Consider the following 20,466-nt stretch of genomic DNA (forward strand, 5'->3'; position numbering starts at 1 on the left):
CACCCTTGCAGCCTAAACATCTACACAATATTTCCTCTACTGCAATTTAATCTCCTTGCTCCTTGTTCACTTCTGGCAGAATACAAGTTGGGGGAATGAAATCAGCCACCACCGTCTTTGTGATGATCTTTGGCACGTATGAAGACTACAGCCTCCATCTCCTTCAGATTTTCCTTCTCTGGACTATGCACTCCCAGTGCTTTCAAATTTTGTTATAGTTTATATTTCCTAGGATATCTTTAATTTAGGGTCCTTACATCCTTTTCCAAGGGTGGTGCCCAACACAGAGCTACAGCTGAGAGGCTACCAGGGAAATGGAATAATTATATTAGGTGTTTTACATTAAAACACTCTCCCATCTAAGCATCCCCAACTGATGATTGCTTTTTTCACAGCAGTATAGCACTTACCTCAGTTTGTGGTGCGTTATCCAACCCCTCCCACCTTTTGCAGCAGAACTTTTGCCTGCATTTTTTTTTTTTTCCATTTTGCAACAGATTGTTCCTAAACCTATGTCCTTGTTGAATGACATATTGGTTATTTAAGACCACTCCTCTGATTTGTCTTGACCCCTTGAAATTACACTTATCTCGTCAGCATGGTTATAGCCCCTTCTAGACTTTCATCATATGAAAAGTGATGAGTAAATATACAGCCTATACTGGGAAAAATACTGAAGTTCCGCAGATTCAGGATAGACTGCTGCCAAATCTCACAAAATGTAGTCTTCAGCTAGACAAGTAAACCATCAGTGACTACCATCTGACTTCCACTTTCCAGTGCATTCTGGTGACAACAGTGGGACTCGCTCTCACTTAATTATAGCTACCTAAAAACTTGACACTTGGTCTATCCCAATCAAGCAGGCTCTCTTCCATTGCCAATGGAGAGATACCAACATTGGTCTTCAATTTAGATCTAAAGTTACCGGCAAAAATAAATTGCCAGCAAAAAATGCCATTTTCTTTCCCATTACCTAGCCAAACCAGGTAGCTCACATGAGGTATAGTAATTCCCTCCTCTGTGGGCTTCAGTTCTTCTCCTCTGCAGAATTTCAGTAATACCATCCCCTCTCTCACTGTCTGTCAACTTGAGGCTTTTCGCAAGATAGACACTTTTCCACTATGTGTTTGTGTGGTGGCTCTTTGAATACCACTGTAATACTAAGCATAAAAGAAGAGCGTTGGGTTCTGTTCTCCCCACTTACACAATGACTTGAAATTTAAAGCGTTTGAAGAAAATCAAGCCAACAGTTTCTTTTCTATAGTCTCACACATCCAGACCTACAGAAAGGCCCAACAAAAGCAAAAGTCTTGAACTGTAATTTTAAGGAATGGACTGTTATATTTCTATGCGATGGAAAGGCCCTCTTTGAAGCACACAGGACTTCAAAGCTCAGACCCAGATTTTCAGTCCTAACTGAGCTGTCAGATTAATAGTCATAGGACTATCAGATGGAGAGAAAGCAGGCCATCACTGAAGTGGGTGAACTGGAGCACCCTCTTCTGCCTCTGCAGGAGAACTCCATTCCTGGTTTCAGGTTGGCCCACAGTGGCAGATGAAGCAAGGACACCGAATGTATCCTTGAAGGTTTGTTTCAGCAGAAAGAGATGAAAGGGATGTGAATCAGCTCCTAAGCAGCTGCAGTTTACAGTACAGCTTAACAGCATGACCCCAGGTCAGTGGCAGCTTCCCATAACATGCTGGGCTGGGAGCTCTGGTGGTTTAGGAGCTGACTCATGAGCCTTCCCGTCACCCTGCTCTGGGGACAGAGCTCCCTCAAGAAAGATGGACAAACAGCTACAGTGATCAATCTTAACCTGCCGCCGTGGTGCGTCAACACCTCTGAGTCACCCAGAGAGCTGCACTTGTTCTCCCCGAACACTTCAGCACCAAGAGGATGACTTTATCCACATATCTGCCAAGGACAGAGTGCTTTGCACCCTTCCAGGGTCACCCAGACACAGCACAGGAGAACCATGTCGAGCCCTGGTGTGCACTTCTGGTGGGTGGCAGGGGGGCACTCTCCTTCCTGAGGTGGCTGAGGTTGATAGGTCTGCACCTCTGGTGAAAAGCTGCCTGGACCCTGTCCTGAAGTAGAAAGATTGCTCCAGGAATTTATATAACCGTGCTTGCTCTGCCCAGCCATGTGTAAGATGGTGTGTGATATAAATGTTCTTGCTCAAGACCTTTCTCTTTATTAAACAAGCAATGTTTGCTCGTCCTGGGTCACTGCTGCAGAACTTGTACCAGCCAAATCTCCAGGCAGTGGGAGACCACAAGTATAAAAGCACAGTCTGGCATTCAATTATAAAATGCAATATTCTTTGCCTCGTTAGCTGTGACTCTTTCTATAAATCACCACAAAAGAACAGATAACCCAGCATGATCATCCAACACTCTGGCACCACAGTCCTTCCCATTCTCCATCCCTGTCATTGTCTACTGCCTCAGTCCCTTTTTGCATGATGGAAAGGAGAGGCCGAGAGCATCCTCCTGAGCCACAGTTCAAAAAGGTCCACAACAGAGGTATGTCTTGGAAAACACATTGCACTGCACAAAAAAATCAGTGCAAAAGGCCCAGACACTAGAGTTTCACAGAAAGAGCAGGGGACAGTAAGGCCCAGAGGGACTCATCCACATCCCTCTGTTGCCAGCTGAACAAGGAGCAACAACCAAAAACTACCTAGGAAACTAGTGCCTATAAAGGCAGTCGCTTGTTTTCTGAGCTCCTGCAACACATGATTACTCCAGCCAGAAGGATGAGTGCCCAGCTATTTGCCCCTTCCAGATCTCAGACCCTGTATGTGAAGAACAGCTTGCATCATGACACTGGTACTAAGGCTTCTTCATACTGGGAGTATGGAGCAGGGCAGGGAGGGGAGGAAAGGAGGAAGCTGAAGAGTAGCAAAGATTTACAGGGTCATCTTAGTTCCAGACTGGAGAAAGGCTGCTTTGAATCTAGGAAAGAGCTAAGGTGTGGAAGAGAATTTTCTTTTTACACAAATTATGTCTGGATCCTTACCTGGTCCTTTCTTTTTTTGTTGTTGTTGTTGTTGTTGTTGTTGTTGTTGTTGTTTTTTGTCTATTATAGAAACAGGAATTTGTCTATTATTTCTACTGTCATGCAGGATAATAGAGTTTCAGACAGTGACAGGAAGATTTGCTCATATGATGCCCATGTCTCTTCCAATGTTTGAGCGATTTGGGTAGAGAATAGAACAGAGATGCCACAGAACAATGATGAAGAGTCATTTCTTACTCCTTTGCTTCTCACACAGGATTATATTAACCAGAATAATTACATACATTAAGAAATATAGCTTTGCTATGAAAGAAAGGGATGTTGTATGCCTCTGCAATAGGTTTCGCACGACTTCCGTGTGTGGGGAGGTAATGTGTGCCATATCCAGCTCAACCCCAACACTTAGTGCAGCCCCCATTACAGACCTTCTGCATTATCATCTTACACTTGTAGGCTTTTGTGACCTGAAATAATGAGGGAAAATCAGTAAAAAAATGAATAGGTACCATCCTCTTTGCATAAAACCGGGTGGGAAAATGTAAATCTATTCTCTCACATAGTATAAGTTAGCTAAGATTACAGAGAAATGAAAAGCAATGTATCCAATGTCTAGAGTGAGCCTTTTCAGGACAGCACCTTTTATTAGTAATCCTTCTCTCCATACAAACTGCCCTTCTTCTCCCTTACATGCTTTCTGTCTCCTCACACCTGCTATTTTCAAGGTCGGGATAATGGATTGCACATCCCCAAGGAACCAGCAAAATGGGTACAGAGCATTTTTCTTGCCAGGAGGAATGAGCTCAGCCCAGACATTGTTTACACAGACAGACCTCCCCAAACACTCACACTCTGCATTACGTTTTTCTGAATGCAAACCCTCACCAACTCACCTGCAGGTTTATCAGATGATATGAGTGATTTCATCATACCGTAATGTATCAGCTTAATGCAATATACCCCTTGCAGATGCCTTCTGAGAGTGTGCACCACTGCTTCATAAATAATACCGGTAACGATGTCAGTGATGGTCAGCGGGACGAACATTTGCATTCTGCCCCAGTTTTAAGTAACAGAGGCCTATTTTCAAGATGAGTCAACTCACTTTATGCCAAGAACAGTTGGCAGCAGTGCTACTAAAGCATGTATGTTGCCACATTGTGTTCAGTCATTTTAGTTTTGCAATCATAGAGCCAAACAACAGGATGTGATTTAATGCACCTTTCATTAAAACTCAGGCTAGTTTTTGCTATTAATGAGCACCAGAGGCTGTTGGCTATCCAACAATATAGTGACCTTGAAACAGAGTTCAGATTATTTTAGCAAAAAAAAAATCCAAGAACAGCAATCAGTCCTTCTATGAAATTTCTAAGTAATTCAATAAAGACCGGGTGGCTACAAACATCAAGATAGAATTAGTAGCCTATTCGCTTCCCTGAAACAACCTTAAACTTCCATTGTACCTGAGCACCGATGAAGTATGTAAGCTATGGACAATGATAAAACAAGAACTAGCACTCTGCATCTCCAAAGGTCTGTATTTATATCAGGCCCTATACTGCCTCCTCACTGAAGCTGGGAAATTTGCTGGAAGGGATCATGAGCTAAATTATTTTTACAGTGAAGTTATTACTTGAGCAAGTGAGGCTGTCAGAAAATGATTGTCCAAATTATTTGCATTGCATTTTTTGGTGAAGGAAAGGAAAAAGGGAATGAAAGTGAAGGGAAGGAAAGAGGGAAGGGAAGGGAACTGGTATCACAGGAAAAGGTCATTTGTCCAGTTGCTTATGCTTCTTTCCTAGGCTGCTATTGGAGGCAGAATGGGGTAGATGATAAGGACGTGTCAGCCTTTCTTATGGTAGGACTGGCTCCAAAGTTGTCTTGCTCATGCCCCTCACTGCTAAACCATAGTGCTACTCAGAAAAGCTGGCCATTATTGACTGAGAAAAGGCTTGCTGTGAATAACAACAAGAATTTTTCTAGACAGGTAGGATGTTATTGTGCCTGCAGACATAAACCTTTTCTTCTACTCTGTACTCCAGGGACTGTTCACTTGCCTGCACACATTTCACCTGGCTGACACTTTGCATATGAATAGCTGGAACTGAGGACAGTTTGATTCAGCAGAAACAATTTCCACCTCTGTAAAGAAGCTGCAGCCAACACTCACATGTAATCTCTATTGTGGTCATTTAATGAGCTAAATAAATGTTTCCTAGGTTTGACCTTGTTTTTCTTTTATTATTCTAGGAGAAACAGTTTTGCTTCCCTATCTCAAAACTGCTTGAGTCACAGCCTTAACCTTTCCTTGACTTCACTTCTATCAATGGGCTTGTCTCTGTATAGGCGGAGTGATCAGAAGCTGCTGTGATTTAGCTTTGGCTATCCCCTGATATAAATTAAGACTGTGCTTAACACATAGTGAAGGAGATGGCTTTTGGACAGCTTTTCAATTTTCGGAGGTTTGGTTTTAATTGTTTTTGGTTTTAATTCGATTTACATTTCCCCTCCATTCTCCCCAGAATGTTACCATAGGGAAATGTGAAAGCTAGTCAGCAGTTTGTCATTTACTAAGTGAAATTCCAACAGGAGACTTCTCTCTTGTACAGGTGCTCTGTACACCAGGGGAATTCAAATGCTGCCTCTGCAGAAGTCCAAGCTAGTGCCAACCTGACAGCATCCTCCCTGTCACGCACCGTGGTGGTGCAGGAATGCCATTAAGCAGCCTGGTGTCAGTCACATTTCATGGATAATGAAAATACCCTGCTAAATTTCCTCTGAGAATGAAGAAACAATAAGCAGAAGCAGGTCTTTTTCCTGCCCAAAGTTTACTGAAATCATGCAAAGAACTCATCACTTTGAAATATGAAAGAAACTCCATGTCCTTTTCAGCAGGACAAACTCAATTGGACAAAAAAAAAAAAAAAAAAAAAAAAAAAAAGAAGAAGAAAAAAAAAAAAAAGAACAGCTGCTTTTTCAAAGAGACAGACGACCTTATGGTGTAATTTTCACACTCAGTCGATCAAAGCTTGTGGTGTGATTCATTGACCATGAGAATGAAACTAGACGAGAGACATTGTTAAAAGGTCATTCCCTCCTATCCTCCTATTGATACAAGATGCTTAAGTAAAATATTACAGGAGCACATGCACTTCCTTCAAGAGATCCTGATCAAGCACCTCCACCTGCAGTCAAAAAAAATAAAAAAAATTAGAAGATAAACAAGCAAACATTGAGCAACAACATGCAACACCATGGAGAAACAATAAAGTTTCCCCTGCCCCTGTGGTCATCAATACATGTTTCCTATCCCTGAGCTTTTGCTAAAAAGATTGGACCTGGCCAGTAAAGCCAATGAGAATGTGTGTGTTCATTACAACAGACAGGCCTGTTGTGAAGGAGGATGGACAAGAGCTGAACAGAGATGACAGCTACAGCTTATAAGAGCAGGTGTGGGGATTTAGCTTCAACTGTTTCCATTAGCCTCATTTAAGCCAATATTCCCAAGCCTGAGGACCTATAAATACAATAAAGGAATGAAATTCCCTCTGGGCGAATGTGCAAGTACAGGCCAGAAAACTTATTCAGTGTGTAATGATGCTTCTTTCTTCTTCACCCCAGGTAGCATGGGTAGGACCAGAGCAGCCTCTGCCCTTATGGCTTTGAGTCCAGGAGGGGGACTTCATCTCTCCTGAGTAGAAAGTGCAAGGAAGCAGTATTTTTAGGGACCATCTCCATGGAGAAAGTGATCGCACTCCTATTTTCTCCCCAGTTACAATTATGTGCTGACTGGCAGGCCACCGATTGTCAGGAAGAGAAACAACTTGAGAAAGGGAGCTCCTTAGGAACAGGGCTTGGGGCAAAGAGTTGGTCTGAGGCCACGAGCTGAGGAGCAGAAGGAACCATCCACATACACGGAGGGACCTGTGGCCTGGAGGCGAGGGTCTGTGCAAAAGGAATATAGCCTGCTATTTCATGCAGGAATGTGATGCACCACTGGTGCTGGCAGCCCCTTTTTGAGAGGACCACCCCATGGCACTGCGGCAGTGGGATATCCTTTAGCAGTTAGGTGTCGGCACGTTCCTGGCTATTTAATCAATGCCGAAAAACTGGCTGACCTCTGCGGTGCTGAGTAAACAGGTGGCTGACTTCGAGAGAGGCTGCTCAGCTCTTGCATTCACCTACAGGAAACAGATGGGCCAAAAGATCCTAATCCCCTGCCCTATTGTTGTCATCTGTTTGCGTCTTTCTCCAGCCCATGTCAGGTCACCGTTCTCAATGGGCTGCTGAGAAAACTCCCTCTGCAGTCTCTGTTTTGTACACTAATGAGTCCCTTTCACAAGCTCCAGCCAGGCGTGCAAACACCCCTTCTATCAATAAACCAGCAGTTGGTTGGGTTGAAGAGAAGTTTTGAGTGAAATTTTCTTCCTGTACAGAATCCACCAGTTTGGGTACACAAACACACTCAAAGGTTTTGATTTTATGAAATTGGTTTGGTTTGGAAAAGTAAAGCCATAACACAATTTCCCCTCTAAACTGTCCTCGACTTCTTTTGTTTTCACAGTTTTTGAAAGAAGTTGTTTTCCTTTTTGGATTAAAATGGCATTTCATCAAAAACATGCATATGGTTAAAAATACAGAAAGGAGAGCTTAAAAGCAAAATTAACTACATGTCTTTTCCAGCTTTTTGGAACTCCTTCCCAGCTGTACTGGTTATCCATACATCCCTTCCTCCTCTTACTCTAAACCACCTCTGCAATTTCACTGCGCAATGTTCGCAAGCAGGAAGGAAGATAGACTGTTTCTCCATGCAGCATACTCATATATTACCCTGGCTTGATTCATCCGGAATTACCCTTGTTTGACTCTCCTACAAGTCTGTTGACTTTGACTGAGTAGAGATTTATATAATTTCCTCATGGGAACTTTGAGAGCTGATAATGCGTTGCCCTAAGAGTGTCATTTCCCTATGGTATTTCCACAGAAGAATAAATCTGGATATGCTACTGCATATTACAGCACCTGATGTTTTTTATATTCATCCTTGTTTCAGGCAAAGAAACACATAATAGAAGATATATCTACAATTATTGCTTGGCTATGGCAACAAGGGAAAAACACTTGGATCCCCATCTCCTTTCCTTATCTCCACCAAAGATGAAAGAAACATTAATCAAACGAGTTGATGAAATCTTCCCTTTCTATTTGGTGCCAGGAAAAATGCAAGTAAGCTTCATGTGGCTAGATGCAGCAACACATCTCTCACAGGCTGTAATATTCGTACAACACTCATAATATTACATTCCTCTATGCTCTGGACAGGACTGGTGTTCTGTGTTATACAGGGTGCTTGTTACATCACATACAAATGCCAGAAGCTGGGATCAGAAGCTTCGTGATGCAAAGATGCAGGAAGGTGAAATGATTTTTTGCTTGGTGAAGGCAGGTAGTAGAGTAGCTATGGATCTGATGAATCCGATGAATTCATGACTTACACAGCCTTAGGAAAAGAAAGTAAAGTTTCTGTTTCTAAAATCTTGTTTAAAGTCCTTTTGAAGTGTCTCTGTTTAAGTAAATAACAACATGGAGTGGGAAGCCCTTCTGTAGGGGCACAACATGCTGGAAGGAGCTAGGCATCTGTGTTTTCCAGAGCTTGGCCCACGCCCTGTTTCTCCCAGCTGTACATCAGGAACAGAAGACTTTAACTCAAGGCCAGGGTGCCACAATGTCTTGTGCAAGAGCTAAGAACCAGTACTTCACTAGGTGTGGTGGGAGGTTGCATGCCTGGAGGTGCTAGTAAAATTGGGGCCAGTAAGTGACAGAATAAGCTCCTTTCTACATCTCTCATCTCTCTGTCATCTTTAAAGCCATCATATAGCAAGACAGCCTGCAAACACTGCAATTTTCCTGCTATTAGCAATGTTGTCCAATAGTTGATATTTCATACCATGGGTTTTGTGTTTTTGCTCATGCCTTAAGAAAATTAACTGTTTAGAGCCTGACATACATTTTCACAGGGAAAAAGGTTACCAAATTCATGAAGTGCTGTTTTACACTGCTACAGTGGGAAGCAAGCCCTGGCAACCAAAGCACAGAGCTTTTCTAACACAGTGATCATCATTAAGATCCACAGAGCATCCAAAATTATGTCTTTTCCTACCCTTTTCCACAAAAAAACTCAGTGGATTGTCATAGCGCAGGTGTCATGGTTCATTTATTTTACAATGCACCCTGCTTTCGGTGTAACCTAAGATATGTAAAATGCTGTACTAGCAATTTCAATATTTTCTTAATTGATACATTCCCTTAGAGTCATTCTGCACTACTGGAGCAGATCAAAGAGGATTGGCTTTCACTCTCAATTTTGCAGCAGAGCCAGAAGAATCCTAATTCCAAGCAGCACAGGAAGATTTCTTAAACACCATCATTTGCATTTTCCTGAGAGCTCAGCTATCAATACACTCTGTTCCCTTCACTCTCTCTCTTCCCCTTTCCCTCATGAACCGTTTCATTGTCCTTTTGCTTCATCTGCAGTTTTCCACTTGTGTTATCGTCTTCCTATTTTTCATATTCATTTTTTTTTCCACATTGTGCTATTGTTTCATTTTCTCTCTGTCCTATTTGCAACCCCCTCCTATTTCTATCTGCTGTTCTCGTCCCACATCATTCTTTTGTAGCCTCTCCCTCCTTTCAGTCTGCCTCTCCCCTTTTTGCCCCCCTGCTTTTCCCATTTTCATTGTCTATCACTGTTATTCTTTCCACTTCGGTGCAGAAAAGGAGGAGTGCTGTAATAACCCTGCAGCCTTGCACTAACACCTGAAGACCCTGTGAAAACCAGCTCCTCTCTGTGCTGCAGCCTTGAAAACACATTGGTAGGCAGTTCCTGCCCAGAGCATTGCAGTCCTTTCCTCAGAAAAGGATTTCTAAGGCCCAAAGAGGACTTAAACCATTTGCCTTGCACCAACTGTTCTCTTGAAATTGCAGGCTAAATGCACAAAGGGCTGGAGGGGGAAGTGGCTTGCTCAGAAACACAGCCTGCAGGTATGGAACAAGGGATAGGAAATAACTGCTCACCCCCCAGTCCTGTGCATTAACAGCACGATAGAAAAGAGACAACTGCATCAGACATTTTTTGATGAAAAATGAACCAACCTTATGAAAAATGAACCAAGAAAATGAAGCAGCATTTGCAATTAGCCTCACAATATGTGCAACAGTTTGGGTTTTTAAATAATAAACAGCCTCCTCTTCAGCTGGTGGTTTAACTTCAGGCAATCTTAAAATTAAATCCCTCTGAGGCTGATGAGAGACTTTGAAATGGCCTGCATTATCCTGTCGCCCCCTCCTGAGAAAACACTTTATTCTGACTGCCTGTTATGCCAGAGATTTTAGCTTTTATAATTAATAACGCCCCGAAGCAATCGTATCTCTAAGACCCAGGCCATGGCACATCAGCTCTGAAATACCTGCCTCCTGATCAGCGCTTCTGTTCTAGTGTGGTTTTGTTCTTAATGAGCCATTTTAGTTTCCTGTGTAATTGCCTTAAAATAAATAAATAAAAATGATTTGGGATGGCTGTGTCCAGCTCTGGGGCTGTGACTCTTGATGGCCCCAGGAGTGCAGCGGGTCTGCCTTTGAATTCCCTTTTGGCTTTCCCCCCTGGTAACACAAACTCAGAGGAAGCAGACCTGCGTGGCTGAAATACATCGGTGTATTTTCCCAGCTGGCTCCCGAATGCTGGAGTCTGTTCAGAAGAGAAATGTCAAGCGCAGCGGGACGTAGTCTGGTGTGTGGGTGGGTTTACTCGGGCATAGAAATCAAATGTGGGCACCGGCAGCAGCACCTCGTGGTGACAGGACGGGGCTTGGCCTGCAGCTGGAGTCATTCATCCCATCCTGGTGGCACAGATCTGACGGTGAGGCATGATTCTCACTTTCCTGATTATTATTTTAACTCTGCTGTACTGGGTATTCTTATGGGTTCGCTTCAGGGCTTTAAAGAGGGAGAAATAACACCTGAAATCCCATTTAGTATATTTGGAAAAGATGCAAAATATGAATTCCTCATAACTTCTTACTTCCTTCAAAGTGAGAAGAAATCACATTTGTATGCTTGAATTCTAAAACGTAAGCAGGTGCTCTGGCCCTTGGTGTTTTGCTGCTATTTATTTTTAATAATGAAAGCAAACGAGATACAGAAAGCATCTGTCAAGCATGCAAGCACCTTTTAAACATGCTCAATACACCTGCAAGAAAAAGAGCAGCAGCTTCTCCCTGCCCTCAAGCCAGAAGCTAAGTAAACTCTGGAGAAGGTTAAATCTGAACAGTCTGTGCTGTATTCCCTTCTTCACACCTCCTTCTCTGCCTTGAGAAGGAAACAATGCAAGAAGCAATGCAAGGGCTTTAGAGTTTAGTGAGGAGAAGGTGCTATTACACAGACACTGTTTCCCTCAGATAAATAAATAAAGAGAAAGAAACAAAAGGATGAATTGCCAATGAGAGAGAAAACTCAGGCATATCAGTACCAGCAGGTCTCCAGTTAGGGCATTTCTGCCCTAACTTCTTAAGTTGCTTCTGTTATTTCACAAGGAAATGTGAGGTACACTTTCTAAAAACAAAAAATAAAGCCAAAGATGTACTGTTTTTAATAAAGACCCACCTCTGCTTCTTCGTTTGACAGCATGTCTCTGTGCATCGTTTCATATCAAACCTGGTGTGACAAAGCTCTTTGGAACTGATGCAGTGCCTGCATGCTCCTCCTAATGGGCCATGACCAGCTGAGTCTCTTACGTGAAGGAGTTTCAGTAACGAAGATTGCCATGGAAGCCAGGGATTATGTAAGGATATAAAACTTCCTGATGAGGGTTTCAAATGGCTTCATGCATCAAGATAAGTCCACCTTTATGCAAGCATTGCATAGGCAAATGTTGACAAACCACCATATGGAAAATATCAGAAGTGTGAGGTGGCTGCCATTTCACAGTTATAGGGCAGACGGAGGGAATTGTTCCTAGCCTAGTATCTGCTCCCCACTGAATGAATTGCTGCATACACCACCGATAGTATCTTGGCACACATCAAAGGCAACATTGACTTTATTCCACCAGCTCATAAACGCAGCAACAGGAACACAAGTCTCAAGCCAAAAACTAAAGGTCATTTGCTACTCTGCCCCCTTTCCCTTTCATGTCAGGAGTGGCCCCCAAAAGACTTCATGGAAAGCTACTATTTGATTTGGAAGCCTTCCCTTCTTCCCAGGTCTCACACAGCATCATTATGAGGCCGAGGAATCACTGCCAGCTTCCTGCAGCTCTCCTGAGATGTGTTACCAGGCCCCTGCTCCGGGTGTCTGCCTCTGCTGTCCACAGGAGCCTTGCTTTACCAGGATGAGCAACGCTGTGTCAGCTCTTTGGATTTCAGTGGTGTCCCTTCTGCATGTGATTCAGAACCACAGTCTACCCACATACATCATCTATATAACCACGCAATCCTGTTTTTGTTATCCCTGCCGTTCCTCCCACCTTCCTTCCTTGTGTCATTAGCTTATTGCACCTCAGCCACAAGTAGACTATAGTCAAGTTCTGCAGCACTTCTTACCCTTCAGTATCTTCTTGCCTAATGGGCAGTAGGAGAACACAAATCACCATTACAAAACAAACAGATTTCAACAGCTGGGACAAATAAGATGCATATGTGTAATTTCAGCCCCTAAGGTTTGTTTGACCTAGAAACCCATATTCACTTCAAGCAATTCCTCTCCTGTTTTCTGCTTTAGGTCAGAGATGAAGCTTATTCAAACTGTAAGGAAATACAATAAAAAACATGATAATTTCATGGTCTGAAAATCTGATATGTTTACATTCAGTTTCCTGGTTAATTGACAGGTGGGTAAAATCCAAGAACTGGGGAAAAAAAATAAAAATCTGTTTATTTCTCTACCAGTGGAGCTCCTTGAAAGGAAAGCCACTCATATATTACCCCTTCCTTATAATATAGTTTTCCATAGACTGGAAACTTTCCAAGTTATTTCATATTTTCAGGCCTATGTGAGATACACACAAAATATAAGAGGTGAGACCCCAAGGAAGCATGCAGTGAACTCCAGCACTGGCTTTGCAATGCTAAGGATTTGGTGTCCAGTCAGAGGAGAGCAATCCAAGGAAATGGGAGTGGGTATGTCAATATAGTAGGTGGGACTGGAGTCTTTGACCAGAGCTCCAAGCTCCAGAGCTCCACCTAACTGGCTGGATCTGGGCCATGTGGTGAGTTGTGCATGCCCACACCAACATGACTTATCCTATCTGTTTCAGACTCCCACTGAACACAACACAATGCCACTTCTCTAAAACCAGCTGGAGCCTGTCTCCCTGATGTTGGCCGTGTGGCCTTATGCTAGTGCATAGGGCTCTATGAGACTGGTGGCAAAGGAGTTAGACCAGACACATGTGCCCAAATCCATAACCCTACCACCTACACAGTACAGAGGATGTTGCTTGTACCCCATTAAACAGCACAACACTAAAGGAGAAAGAACATTAAATAGAAGAAAATCAAGGTTTTTTGAAATACCATGCTGACCCAGCCCTGGGCTTCCTACCCACTGCATGGATGTTTCCATATCTAAAACTTCCCAGCAAAGTTTGGCCTCTCCCTGAGGCCAGAGCTAGTGACCATGGTGCTCTGCCTCAATGCCCAGCACTGTCTGGACACCTCAAAGTATCTGAGATCCAACCATGGCTCAGCCTCCTGTTGGGAAGTGCATGCAGCAATGTCACAGTCAGACAGACCTGGGGACTAGGATCACCCTAACTGATGGGTGTGCAGCTTCACACCTCTTCCTTCCTGAAAGGGTACCTTGGGAATCAGACCACAGGTAGGTTTTGATGAAATCTCATGCATATGCCAAAAAAATAAACAATAAAAATGCGTTCAACAGTCAACAGGATCAGAAATCTCATTAAGAAGACAGAAGATGCTGGCATTTAGATTATTTGCCACAAGGCTTACATTAACATATGCTCCAGAACACCATCAATGATCTGCTTTGCCATCATCATATTTTAGAGATAAGACTTCCTCCCCGCACCCCCCATGTGTGTCTGTGCGGTGTACAAGCATACTGGAGCTTGCAGCGATCTGCAGATCTAATTGAATATGGTCTGAATCAGGCTCTAGACATTAAGAAAACAGAACTTCATAACAGCCCTTTGTCTAAATTTCAGCATGGGAATGAGCTATCAAAGCCAGTACGCCTTTGGCATGGATTTCTTTTCTTCTTTGCTCAATATTTTCTTCTGTGCTCAACATACTTAGCCGACCAGCTGCAAACCTCCCCAGAGTCACAAACATACTGATGAGTCAGTTTAACGCAGTCTTGAGCTCTACCTGGAAATCTGGCAGGCTTGTTGATGTTATAGCAACAAACCAGCTTCTGCTCTGTTCCTTTAGCATCCTTTTGCCTGTGCTGCCAGGGCCTGATTTTGCTCTGATTTACACTCAGGTATTATTGCTCAGAAGTGATTTGCAATAATGGAAATAACAAATGAGATTTCTAGTAGGAGAGCAAGCAAGGCAAAGCCCAAACGTGTCCTGGACTGATGGGTAAGCTTTAATACAGGCAGGATGTTTGCAAGGCTGTGACCCACGAGCAGCCACAGCTGCGGGGCTGCTGTTGCTGGCTCTCTGCCCCAGTCCCAGCATGGCCACCAGAGCTGCTCACCCTGTGTCTGCTGACTGCCACAACTTGGAGAGCAGAGCTTCAAAGTCAGTGATGTCCCAGTCACTTGCAGGCAGCTCAGGTGCACGTACAGATGGCAGCAAGGCAGACAGGCAGGGCTGCCACACTGCCAGACACCCCAAGCTCCCATATCCTGTCCCTGAGCCCCACAGGGGTCCCATTCTGCCATTAAAATCAGTGGTGTAGGCAGTGCAGGATCTACACCAGGAGCTTCTTTGCGCATAGGTGTCTACTATGGGCAGAAGTAAAACTGCTGTAAATTGACCCCCTGAGCAGCACCAGCCACACTCAGTACTGATGGAGGAGAACCAGGCATGCTGTGGTGGGTCCAGTGTGTGCACAGGTCCACGGGCAGCATGGCTGAAGGGACAGGAAGGGACACCCAGGCAACAAGGGGGGCATCACCCAGCCCACTGTCCAGCTGTTGGACACCTCATTGCTTTCCCTTCTGCTGGGAAAATGGGGTGAAATATATATGGTGTCTTCTTATGGGGTGATATATATATGGTGTCTTTGGCCTAACCCAAGTTAGGCCAAAGACAGAAAGTCTGCAGCTTTCACCCTGAAGACATCTACAGTCCAAGAAGACCTTGTGCTGGCTTTCAGCACAGCGTCAACTTCCCACCTTTAGGAAATAAAAGCTTTCACGTAAAAATTCACTTTTCAAAGTAAAACATACTTTACTGATGTTGAGCTTTCAAGAACTGCATTCACAAATATACCTAATTTTCTTGTTTCTCTCTCTCTCTCTCTCTTTTTTTTTTTCATTGGGCCCATAAAGTCCATCTTTTACTTGGGAGGAAGGAACACTGCACGTTGCCCTTTCACCAGTGCTGCCCACGCCATGCTGTCCTTCATGTCACAATACTGCACTTTTCCACCCAGCAGGACTACTGCTGCCTTATTATATATTAAACCATGTGCTTAACATTTATAGGTCATTTTGTCCTCATCTACATTATAATTTTGTTGCGCATCATAAATGCAAAATGAGTTTCACTTCTTCTCCCTATGCCTTTGGTTTATTGCATTTACATAAAACTGTCAAACATTCATGAGGATTTTTATAACTTTATTAAATGAATTTCTTCAGCCACCAAGGAGATGACATTTCCACAGTACCACTTTGATTTCCCAAACCCTATTTTCTGGTATCTTTGGCCTCACTGAAGTGGCACATTTTTCATTAAACTTAGCAGCACATAAAGTCGTTAAGGTGACAGTGGTGTAGCATTATAGCTGTTGTAGCAATGCTGATAGCAACTCCTCCCTTGGGTCATTTGAAGCTGTTATTAAGTAAAGTGTCAAGAGATATCAAATGACTTGGAGAACTTCGAATTGCCTTGGCGTAAGTACCTCTTTCATGCAGAGAGCACAGAAAGTTTCCTCCATAGCAAAGTTTCCTTCAACTCATCTTCTGGAAAACCAGAGCTATCAAACATTACAACCAACAAAGCCAAACATGTTAAGACGGCATTTCCTTCCCCTCTAGTATTCCTCATAAGCTGAATCTTTATTTACTTATTTGCTTATTTATTTATTTATTTATTATTTTTATTTTATTTTATTTTATTTTACTCCTAGCAACATATCTTAATTCTGATTTTCGTCTGCTTTAGAGACTAAACCTTACTGCCAGCTCTAAGGGCTCTGCTGATCTTCCTGCGTGTCACAGGCTCTATTAACAATCATAAGTGGGATGCAGTCTGCTAGCAACACAAGTCTTCCTTCCCTCTACAGCATTTGAAACTTTCTGGGTCCAGCTTCCAGACCTGGCCAGTTTGGCCAGAGGCTGGGGAAAAACAGGGGAGGTGACAGCCTTGGTGTGAAACCTGGTTCCAGCTTGGCTACAAACATGAACACAGTGTGTGATTTCAGCATGCGTGAGTGGGGGGAATAGGAGAAATGCACTGCACTACACCTGTGACAGCTCAGTCACCAATTTCCCCCTCCAGCTGTCCAGGTACATTCGGGCCCTGACCTAGCCAGTATACTTGCTGTGTTACCCCATGGGTCCCTGCTGGCCTTGCGAGGGTACTTGCCTGCAGCAGTGTAGCTGGGTCTGAGGAGGGACTCTTGAGGGAAACAGCCCCCAAGCACAAAGAATAAAGAGGAAAATAAATAAATAAATAATCGTGCCTACTGGTGGGCAGCATGAGGAACCACCAAGTGTCCTGTGAAGGCCTGTGCCCAGAGCAGTGGATGGGAATCTCCTCCAGAACAGAGCTGAGGCACGTTGAGCCATGCCAGGAGAGTCAAATACATCCTGCTGAGAGCCCATTCCCTGTGCTCAGCCAGTGCCACCTTCCTCACAAGAGCAGGGCCATGTCCTGCACTGCTTGCCCCTTTGGCTGTTCCCCTGTCGTCTCCATGGGGGAGCAGGGAGCACCGCTGCTGTCGCTGGGAGGCCTAGTGCCTCCATTTTGTGACGGCAGTGAGTCACGGGTCTGCGCGGCTACTTTGCACAATCAGCGACTTGGGTTTCATGTTTACAGCTTTTAGCAGAGCCCAGACACAGCAGTCACCACTCGGGAATGGCTGTGGCCTTGCCAGACTGTCCTTGGAGGGCTGTCTGACATACCTACTGTGACAAACGGAAGAGCTGGCTCTTCCTGGAAGGGGAAAAAAGAGACTGGAAGGGGCTCTGTGTCCCACAAGGCAAAACAGATTGCTCCACGTCTCTCTTCTGCCCTCCTCCTCCAATTTGACGAGTGCCAAAGTGCTGTGGGTCGCTGAAGGCAGATTCACGTACAGAAATTGTCTGTCATGGTGTGGATGTCCTGGGAGACAGGCTTCTCAGGTGGTGCTGGACATCTTGGGGGCACATGTGGTACCTGCATAGACAGTGTGTGGAAAACCTGGGCTGTTCTGGGCAGCCAAAAAAGCAGACACACAGCCGTGCCTATCATACAAGTGAGCCAATGGAGTTCACTTTTTAACCAAGATTTAAACCCAAGAAAAAAAAAATCACTCAAAGCATTGGAGAACATTCAAAATTTGGGAAGTTGGGGGTTGTTAACGTAGTAGTCATTACAAATCTAAATAGGTCTTTCAGATCCATGGTATAAAAAAATGGTGATTTCTTCCCTCTCCCGTGAGCCATATGCTCAACTGCTTCTTCTCCTTCTGTTGAAGTTCTTGCCCTCATTTCCTCACAGTGTGTAAGTATGCTTTTCCTCAGACTATTTTATCTAATGCATGCATACCTATATGTGTGTATCTACATATCTATATATGGTTTGTATATGCTATATGTATAGCATACAACTATATGCATTTCTATTTATGGATAGAGGAGGTGAGGACATAGATTTTTGCCTTCCACATACCTAGTGATGTTTATGACAACTCCTACGCTGCCTATCTGGATGTCTTATATGTCCTTCATGTAAGCTGGCTTGTCATCATCACTGTTCCCTTCAGCTGTCTCAGGCACCATACATGTGTTTGTAGTGCTTGTAGTTTTTAAACAGAAGCCTCATATTTTGTATGGCTTTCCTGAAGCCTCAGCTCCAGTGATCACAGGACAAACTCTGCTTACACACACACACACACACACACACACACCCTCTTTGCTTCTTCCCTTTCTTCTCTAAAGTAAGCTTCAAGACCTTTGGCTACAAAAACATGGGCTATGCAAAAGACCTTAAATACCAGAAAGCAATTAAAGTTCTTCTTGTCTTCATAAGATCTCATGGGTTTGAATCACCCAATTAATCATTTTTCAGGGCTTTAGATGAGCAAAAATAGAAGTGTATTATTTTATTGACAGTTCCTTGTTTAGAAAACCTTGTTTACTAACTACCAATTACTTGGTTATTTCTTCTGCATTCTTCATTGATGAGAATAAAGCACCCATTATACTGTCTCTTTGGCTATGCTGGTTTAAATTAGTTATTTGGGCCATTATATTTACTGTTAACAACTTGTCTGGCTTTGTATATTTTTAACTCAAGCTTTTTATTCAGTATATCACTACTGGTGTGGTCAGAAATGAGTAGTTTTTAAAGGTGTTAATTAATCTAAGAACCTCTCTGCCTCCATTTACTTCACCACAGAACTTTTGACTTGCACATTTCCAGCCTTTTCCAATTTTCTGTGCATATTTTAAGAGGCAGTAGATAGCTTCTACCATGGGAATTAGGCTTTTTCTTTTCTAAAACTATCTGTTCTTTCAAAGACCAGTCACGTACAAGATCAAGTCTTATACTGATTGACAGAGCATAATCTATTCCGTTCTGCTGAAATCAGTCCAGCTAATTTATTGCTTCTTGTTTACATTCTGAAAGAGACCAAGATCTTTTCCTATCAATCTTCACAGCACTCTCTAAAAGTACTATTTATTGCTCTTAAACTCCTGGTTAAATAATATTCAGTCATCTCTGAAGCATTTTCAAATGGAGAATGTTCCTGAGGACTGTTAAGAGTCAGCAATGCCTTTTCATTGTGTGAAATGGCATAAATCACAAATGATGAGTGAAGACACCATTCAGCTTTATAATTTCTTTAGATGAGTTTGCCTGACACCTGTGTAAATTGAACACCAGCATATGCAGAGTGAATACCAATTCTTTCCACAAGGCTTCATATAGATTTTACAGGGAGAAGAGTACTTTGATTGCACAATTAAAAGATTCCAGAAGAAAAAGTGAGTTAGCATTATGCAGAAACTGTGAGCAGTCATTGCATGAAACCATCTTTAAATACTCTGTACGTAAGCAATCAGAGTAACCGAAGCAGAGTATGAGCAATTACAGGGGATTTTAGTGTGCCCTGGACACGACCTGCAGGTCTTGATGCACCATACAAGGAACTGGGAGATATTTTAGGTCAAAGCCTCACTGACTCCTTCATTCAGAAACATGCTGGCTCCCCTCTCAAATTAAGAGTTTTTTACTGACAGTACCCTAATTGCCACTAGCTCATTAGCGCACAGCAGAAGTGTTAGTTCAGTTAGAGGACAGCTGGCCTCTTCCAGGTCCTGATGTACTAGGGAAAAAAGTTGCCTTTCCCAGCCTGGCCCACACGGTCATTGCTGCTTTCTTGTTCAAGGTCACTGTTCCCTCATTGTTAGTGTGAGGGATCCTAGCCCAGTTCAGTGAAAGTGAGTGGGGTTCACAGAAACCATCAGATTAAACTGCATGTGAAGAGTATTTGAAATAAACAAGAGAAACTAGAACCTGTAATTCCAAATATACTTTACAGGCATAAACTTGTCCGTGATTGTTGGCAGTCCAATCTTCATACAAGGCCACAAAGAGTCACACAGCCAACTTGGGCCCATCTGCCTGAAGGTCAAGGACATCTGACAGATTGCTGTCATAATAGACTTGATGTCTCAAATATTTGTTACTTTTAGACATCCCTCACATTGCTCAGATGCACATGTACTTACAGTGAATTGCCTGATTCAACGGCCTATCTCACTTGAGTTGTGATGTCCTAAATGTCAATACAGTCACAGGGATGTAAGTGTGAGCATTATCTGGCCTCCAAAATCCTTACTGGTAAGAACAAAAGAGAAAAGGAAAAAAAAAAAATTAAAAAAAAAAAAAAAAAAAAAAAAAAAAGAAATTAGAAGCTGAATTTATAGAGGTAACGTGAAAGGAAAATTGAATCTTACAACTCCACCATGAGTTAGCAGATAAGAAAATTCACATGCACTGCCTCATGCTGTCTCTTGGGATCAATACGATTAATTCAGACAT

This window comes from Aythya fuligula, chromosome 1, assembly GCF_009819795.1.
Source record: "Aythya fuligula isolate bAytFul2 chromosome 1, bAytFul2.pri, whole genome shotgun sequence".
Lineage (NCBI taxonomy): Eukaryota > Metazoa > Chordata > Aves > Anseriformes > Anatidae > Aythya > Aythya fuligula.